General features: G+C 40.7%; 1 protein-coding gene across 2 annotated transcripts in view; it reads right to left on the bottom strand.

The window, feature by feature from the left end:
• Cul5 (cullin 5) overlaps window positions 1-8,750 on the bottom strand; it is a 107,613-nt gene that overhangs the window by 87,295 nt on the left and 11,568 nt on the right. The window contains exon 1 of one of the 2 annotated variants that reach the window (XM_023709536.1): window positions 384-406. The exons of the other annotated variant lie outside the window; for it this stretch is intronic. The gene's annotated coding sequence lies outside the window, so the exon portion shown is untranslated. Of the gene's footprint in view, window positions 1-383; window positions 407-8,750 lie in introns of those variants that run through there. 2 annotated transcript variants of the gene reach the window in all.

The raw sequence follows: 8,750 nt of genomic DNA on the forward strand, positions 1-8,750 counted from the left end.
AAAAAAAAAAAAAAAAAAACTTGAACAGGTGTTTCACAAAGATATTTAAATGGTTAACATGCTAAAAAGCACCCTCCCCATTATCAGAGAAACACACTTTAAAACCACAATGAAATATTATTATATACTACCAGAAAGGCTAAAATAGAAAAGGATGATAACACTAAGTGTTCAGGGGCTAGGGAGATGGCTCAGTGGAATAAGCGCTTCCCTGGCAAGTGCAAGGGCCTGACTTCAAACCCCTGGTTCGCAAAAAAAGAAACAAACCACTAAGTGTTAGGGAGAATACAGCCAACCCTCATCCAGCTGATTAAGTGAGTACTAGTAATGGCCATGTTAGAAAACTATTTAGCAATATCTATGAAAGCTAAACATATGCATACCTTAAGATTCAACTGTTACCTGGTCCTAATCTTGAATTTCTGCTCCTTCTTAATCTTTATCTTTGAGGGAAGGATTCCTGTCATCCAGAGGTCCCACTCAGGTGAGCAGGCCAACGCTGGCTAATCTCAGGTGGCTGCCTACTGCCTACCCATTAGACAACCTCCAACTTTATTGTAATGCCATCCACATGCTCAAAGACACCCTCCTTTCAGGCCATGACACTTGACAACTGCCATAATGACAACCAGAAAGAACCATAAAAGGAGCGGAAAGGCACTGCTCCAATTCCTGGTAAAACTTCATCCATTCCCAGAAGGGCATGCTTATGCATCCTCTTTATTAAGCCTATTCCTCTTCCTCATTTCTTTTACCCTACCAGTGATGGCAACCTTTTAGTGCTAAAAGTGCACGGTCCTGCGTTCAATTCCTAGGACCAAATTAGTTAAATTAAAAGGTTGACCTGGAGGTTTATCTCACTTCTTTTATTTTACCACTTTTATTATCTCACTTCTTTCATTTTACCACTTTTATTCTTGGCCAAATAAGTCTTCATTGCTAAATTTATTATTGATCTTTTCCTGACAGACAAAAAGAATAGAGCTTTGAAGTCAAAAGTCTGGTAACAGATATACTTTCAACTATACTGCATACATATTATATTATTTTATTTTAGGACAGGGTCTACAAAGGTCTACAGGGTCTCACTACATAGATCGGACTCATAGTTATCTGCCTGTGTTCAGCCTCCCTTGAGCTCTTTTTTTTTTTCTGGTAGAACCAGGAATTGAACTCAGGCCCCTACGCTTGCCAGGCAAGTGCTTATTCCATTGAGTCATCTCCCCAGCCCCCCAGCCTCCAAAAGAGATGGGATTACAGGTAAGAGCCACGACACCTAATCTCAATTGCTGTTTCAGTGTGCCCCAGGGACAGGGCTGGCATGGCATGCTGGGGACTGAACCCCGGCCACTGTGTCTGCCTAAGCAGGCACTTTAATCCGCTGAGCTATTTGGCAGGCCTAATGCATACGTATTTCTTTCTTTTTTTTTTTTTTTAATTGTGAAGAATTTTTTTGGGGGAGGGAGCTGGTTCAGGCTGCCTTGAGGCAGGGTCTGGTAAGGCATGTGGAGCTGGGGATCAAACTGCAGTCCCCTGGGCCTGACTGAGTTTGCCCAAGAAGGTCGTAAACAACTGAGCTGACCTGCAAGCCCCCTGCATACATATTTCTAACTGAAACATTTTTACAAGTTCACAGCATCTTAAAAGCCTGCAATGACTGAAGTGAGTCAAGTGCTCATCAACATCAGCACTGATAAATGCTGGGCATGTGTTGCATGGCACAATCCCAGCACTCAGGAAATGTGGGTGGGGGTAAGGGAGATTGCGGAAGGAGGAGGATTGAAAGAGTGAGGCTAGCCTGGGCAACTTAACAAGATTTTGTGACAATGTAAATTTTTTTTAATTTGTTTTTTGAGACAGGGTCTCACTAGGTAGTCCAAGCTGGTCTTGAACTTGTAGTGACCCTCTTGCCTCAGGGTCCAAAGTGCTGGGATTACAGGCACATCCCAACACAATGGGCTTCAAAGTAAGGGTATAAAAAGGTCTGGGGGTATATAATTTAATGCTACAGCACCTACCCAGCATGCACAAGGCCCTGGGTTCAACAATCCCCAATACAAAACAAAAACCACAGAAATAATCCTACCCTTATCATTTGCATGCATTTCTGAATATAAGTCATAGTACAATAAAATTTACATTAGAAATAGCCATATTAATGTTGTTCATTTAAATCATGAGGAGTTTTTGGCTTAATTAGTAAATCTATTTTTTCAATTTTGAAAAAATTGTAAGCTTAAGGAATTTACAGTTAAATTTTATGCCTACATAAAGAATACTACATTAGCTTCTCTTTTCCCACCCCCCCCCGTTCCATCCCTCCTTTCTCAATAATTCAGACCAAAAGGCAAGTTGTTTTTTTCTTTCCAAAAAAGGATAAAAGCCAAGCATGATGGCATCACCCGTAATCCCAACATTTAGGAGTCTGAGACATGAAGATCTTGAGTTCAAGACTAGCCTGGAGTCAGCATGGCACATGCCTGTAATCCCAGTATGCAGGTGGCTGAGGGTAGAGGACCACTGCAAATTTAAGGCCAGCATGGGCTAAAGAATCATTTCAAAGCCAGCCTACATTACATAGTGAGACTCCATCTCAAAAACAAAGGGCTTAGGAGATACCTTGGAGGAATAAGCACCTGCCTGGCAAGCACAAGATCCCACGTTCAATCCCAAGTACCCGTATCACATGCTGTGCTGGACCCAGGTCCCCAGGCGCACCATACCAGCCCTGGAACTGGACATGGTGGTGCAAACCTACACTCCCAGCACTAGGGAGGCTGAGGCAGGAAGATCACTACAATTCCGAACTGCCTGCATAGTGAGACCCTGTATCAAACAAACTAAAAATACAGCCTGAGCTACACAGCAAGTTCAAAGCTAGCCTAGACTATGGACTATGTAGCAAGACCCTGTCATCCCCCTAAACACACAAAAAAGGAACTATATATTGAATATATGGGAAAAGAGGAAAACAAAATAAACCTTGTATTAGACTACAATTGAGAAAAGATTGTGATAAATTCATGATTTCTGATAAGACATAAAAATGAGTAGCAATGTGGGCTGGGCATGGTGGCTGGCACATACCAGTAGTCCCACAACTCAGGAGGCTAAGACAGGAGGATCATCGAAAGTTCAATGCCAATCTAGGCTACATAGTAGGTTCAAGGCTAGCCTGAACTACACAGTGAGACCTCCATCTCAAAACAAAAGTATAGATGTATGTGTGTACATATGTATGTGTATATATGTGTATGCCCCTACCTCCATTAACTGAGAGGGCCTGGAAGGGGTAATACTTCAGTAGCTAGCAATGAACATACCAAGATCCACATCTTGGTTGTATAATACCAGACTCTACCCAAAAATAAGATCCTCAAAGAAAAATGCTAATTCCAGGTTGGGTGAGAGATGATCCTGGAAAACCTTTTATGTGCCAAAAAGTAGGAAATCAGTCAATCTAAGAATAAACAACAGTTAACAATAACAAGTTTTAATGTATTTAATAAAGTATTATTTGAATGGGGAGAGCCTACAGCTATTGACATGAATATACTTACCTTATAGAAAAATCACCTATAAAAATGAATGAAAAACTTACAAGGAGCTTAACAGGATGCTACTGAAATAAATTCATATGGCCAATGAATGACGAAACTGTTAGACAATGAGAAAAAAGTGTGTGTGTGTGTGCATAGTGTATAAAGTATACTTTGTAAGGCTAGAACAACTTAAGTCACTTGCCAGGTGTGTAACCTTGAACAAGATATTTAAACTCTCTGGGGTGGGGAGGCAGTTCAGCAGAATAAGCATTTGCCTGGCAAGCACAAGGTCCTGAGTTCAATCCCCAGTACCACCCCCCAAAAAAAAAACCTCTGCATTTTAGCTACATCATGTAAAATGGATTTAATAGTTATTTGAAAGGGCTGTTGGAAGGATTTAGTAATGTATGTAAAATGTACAGCAAAGTGGCTAGCATAAACACTTTTTTTTTTTTTTTTTCTTTTTTCTGCAGTGCCAGGGATTGAACTCAGGACCCTGTGCTTGCCAGGCAAGTACTTGTTCTACTGAGCTATCTCCCTGACCCTAGCATAAACACTATGAAAGCTTTAGCTATTATTAGTATCAGTCCTCCAACTGTAATTACTACGATCTCTAGTTCTACATACAATAATATAACTTATTTAGTTATAATTAGATGTGACAATGAGAAAAAAGAACCTTAAAAACTACTCAGCCTATTAAGGCCTAGTATCTCAAATGACAATAATTTACCCTCATCTCTTACAACTTCACAAAAGAAACATGATTTGCATGGTTTAGATCTTTCATGTAAATTATGAGGCAGATATATGAATCGATGCCTTCCCACATTGTTAATAAGCCACTAGTGCTCTCAGTTATGTGATTTTTAAAACCTTATTTGCCAATCCTTATAACAAAAAGAACCACAAAGCTACAGTATTTGAACAGTGGCAACTCTCACCATGTCTGGCCATGCTAAGGCTTTGACAAGGGTCTCTCGTCAGAGGGCCGCTAGATTTCTGCCTTAGAATACAGAATGCTCAGCTTTCAGTTCAAGGCCACCTCAGAGGGTTTCCTGAAAAATCTAAGAAAAATGTCCTTCCTCCATTTCTCTCTACACATACAGAGCCAAGGTTTTGAGCTGGTAAAAGAAATGTTTTGATGTAGCTGTAAGATTGAAATTTAAAGTCAGACAAAGTAAGGCTTTGTTTTTTTAATGTTACTTAACTTTTTTTTCCTGCTATGTTGGAGATCAAATCAAGAAACTCGGCTGGGGAGATAGCTCAGTAGACTATTAAGCGCTACCCTGGCAAGCCCAAGAGCCTGGGTTCAATCCCCTATTCCGCCAAAAAAATTTAAAAAAAAGAATCAAGAAACTCATGTATGTCAGCTAGCTCGGCAAATGCTCTACAGCTGAGATATACCACCAGCCTAACGGGACTTTAAAATAAAATAAAGTAAGAAAGCTATGGCCGAAATATTATCTGACAAGGAAAGAAAATACAATAGAACATAATTAAAAGCAGCATTTGTGAAATAAAATTTTGTTCTAAGTAAAATAGTACTCCCCCACACCTTTTGAACATTGTGTGTGTGAAAAATAGAGAGAGAGACAGACAGACAGACAGACCTTTTGAGACAAGGTTTCACTATGCAGTTCAGGCTGGCTTTGAACTCACTTTATAACCTAGCTGGCCTCAAACTCAGTCTCCTGCCAAAGCCTCCTGAATGCTGGGATTACAAATGTGCACCACCATGCCCCACTCTAATGTACTCTTGATACTTTCTAATACTCCAAACTTCCTCTCTAACCCACTGATAAGTGACTGATCTCTCAATACTAAAATGTCACTGCCCTTTAATATAAAATATGAAAAACTATATATAACTATATATATATATATATATATATATATATATATATATATATATATATCTCCACATAAAGGTAGGTGAGTAAACATTTGTTTTTCAGGTCATAGGAGAATCTCCCATTCACACTTACCACAAAGATGATTTAGTCCTCTACTCCCATTCCTGTATATTTTCTCATTCAAACATATTTTCCGAGGCAGACAGACAGTTCAGCAGACTAAAGTGCCTGCTTAGGCAGGTGCAGAGACCTCAGTTCAATACCCCAGCATGACATGCCAGCCCCACCCCCAGGGCATGCTGAGACAGCAACCGAGACTGGGCATGGTGGCATGTGCCTGTAATCCCAGCGCTTGGGAAGCTGAAAATGGGAGGATCACTACTAATCTGATCTGTGTAGTGAGACCCTATAACCCTACACTAAAATATAAAAAGCAAAACACCCCCCCCCCGGCCGTTGAATATCATATGCAACCACATCTCTGGGACAGGAAGCAGCCTAGGGCTCATGTTCTTCTTAACATTCATCTTAAAATACCAATTCTTATCCAACCCATCAAAATCTGACAAGCTGGATTTGTACTGGGACTCGTCTGTTTAGCCAGACACATTAAGAAGATCTAGCTAACAACCACATTTCTTACAAATGCTCACATCTTGGTATGGTGCCCACACTCCTTGCCAAGCACACCCGACTCAGTGAACTGCAGGGGCCACCCCCTCTTGCATGTGCACCTAAAGCAGAGCATGCTTAGGCCTTACTCACAACAGAAAGGTCCTAGCTCAAGCCAGGCATAGTGGGCCACTGTGAAAGACCACCTGAGCAGCTCTCCTTGAAACAAGAGCAACTGTCTCCACTTTAGCTGAGCCTGACCCTATTTCCTTGTATTGATAGGTACAGAGTTGGCTACGACTTCTCTTTATACTTTCAACTGACCTTAAGCAATATATATTGGTCTAGCTGAGGTGCTGGTGATAATCTTTAAAGGTAGTATGCGTGTTTCCCTGGTAACCTACATCTGCTGCTCTCTAATGTGAGCAGGGTCCAGACACGATGAAGAGCCAATGCTCCATGCTGCCAGCTCGGATCCAGCCTCGTGATAGAGGCTGACTTCCTGGGGCTTGAAAGATTACATCAGAGCTAAAGCACTAGACCCCCAAAACACTAGATACTATCTCAATAGCATAATATAAATTACTTTCTTTGCATATGGCTGAGGTAAATGTAGGCCATCTACCTAGCTCAGCTCACAGTACTAACCTACTTCCCATAATTCTCAGTCATTCCTCTTCAAGCCAATCCTCCTCCACTGAATAAAACCCAGGTACAGCCCTGCGTCAGCTTCTTTGTTCCGGAAAGCCATCTTCATGGCTGGACTTAGGGCCCCTTGGCTCCCCAACAATTATAAATATGTTTTAGTGTCTTTACTTTTGCTGTAGGTTGCATGGGGAGTGGTAGATTGGAAATGACTTGACCAGATTCCAATAACATATCTCTGTGATTACAAATATTGACTTCTTGGACCAAAAAACCTGGAGGGGGCTCCTACAGGCCACCACACCCGACTCTCTAACTTCTTGACAAACTGGCCTACATTATTTTCTTTATTGCTGCCTTTACAGGGCTTTTTATTTATTTTTGTTTACGTATTTGGTTCAGGGTCTCACTATGTAGCTCAGATTCAGAGTGATCTTCCTGTTTCCAGTCTCCCCTGCCCTAGGATTTCAAGAGGCCAGCTCAGCAAGCCTGAGGGCAGGCCAGTGAGGCATGTGGTGCTGGGGATCAAACATTTTTTCTGCGCTTGCCTAAGCAGGCTCCTGGTCCACTGACCTATCTTGCCAGCCCTACAGAGCTTTTTACTGCATAACCACTTTAAGAATTTACCTCAGTCAAACATGGTGACATACACCTGCAATCCTAGCAGTCTGGAGGCCAGCCTGGACTATGCAATGAGTTCCCAGCCAGCTGATCCCATCTCTCAAAAAAAAAAACAAAAAGCCCTTCATCAAACAGCATCCTTCAATTGTCTTCCCTGACCATCTTATCAAAAATAACAATGCTATTCCTTCACTACCTTATTTTTCTCAAGGTATTTATCATCATCTGACTTACACTATGTTTATCTGCTTATATGTGTACTGTTCCTCTTTTCCACAAAAATGCAAGTTAAATAAGGACAAACATTTGCCTACTTCATCCCTATCTAATTAGGATTTATCTATCTTTTTAGAATTCACCAATGCTGAATTCTTGTTCAATGAACACACCTATTTTCCAGAGACTCATTAGTTGAGCATGATAACATTAACAAATACCCCTCATCAATGCTATCCCACAAGTCAGGTTTTGAATATACATAAGAGAAATAATACACAAGTACAGGGCAAAAATAGGTTGAGGGTTGGACACTCTCCTCATACATTTTCAAACATTCTCCATTATCTGTAGCACTGTATTTCAAATCTACTTGCACTAACGCACTGCCTTTCCCTGTACTCTGACCTAGTTTGCGGCAACCATTGCAAGGAGTCCTCCACACATCCACAAGGCTGCAGCACTGCATATAGCCCTCTTAGGATGGTGCCTAACCCACCTAAGCCATCTAATCTGCATCCCTACCAAACTGTCTCCTAATCACCCTACAAAAGGAATACTCAGTCTTCAAAATTGGCTCCAGTGCTTTCTGCATAATTTTCCTTGATAATCCCACAAGAAGTTATTTCTGCAATCTGTGAGAGACCAGAAGGCAATTGGTAACATATCTGAAAATTAGACCTTTTAGGTAAACCATTAGTAGTACTACTTAATCTTTTTTGGTGTAAATTTCCAAAGAGGATGAATTTTTTTTTTTCTTTTTTTTTTTTGGGTAGGACAGTTTCAATAATTAACACATTGCATACATTCTTCCTAGTGGTTAATTGCTGTACAAGATGCGGACTTGATATCCTATTTACAAACACCATTAGAACAAATCCCTTTATTCATTAAGAGAATGTAACTATATATCGATCCTAACCACTTGAATACACAGATACAAAAATGGACATTCATCTGTATCCCCTTTTGTTAAGTTCCATCATTTAAATATTATAGGTGTGTAAACTCAGCAAAATATTCTAAAAGAGTCCAGTAGCCCATAATAGTATTATTGGCTCTTCCGCTTCACTGGCAATGTCAGAAACTGTTGACCTGAGTCCCCTACAGTTCAACATAACAGCATGACTTTACTTCTTATACTTCATTTTTATACTTTTCCGCTGGATGGTTAAGACCAAGGTAAAGCAGGACCTATGCAACAAGAGTTGTAGCTTTTGGGTCTGAGAAGGTCAGTGAAATTCCCTTAGGATTTATC

Source organism: Octodon degus, unplaced genomic scaffold (assembly GCF_000260255.1).
Source record: "Octodon degus isolate 3935 unplaced genomic scaffold, OctDeg1.0 scaffold00012, whole genome shotgun sequence".
In the NCBI taxonomy this organism is placed as follows: domain Eukaryota; kingdom Metazoa; phylum Chordata; class Mammalia; order Rodentia; family Octodontidae; genus Octodon; species Octodon degus.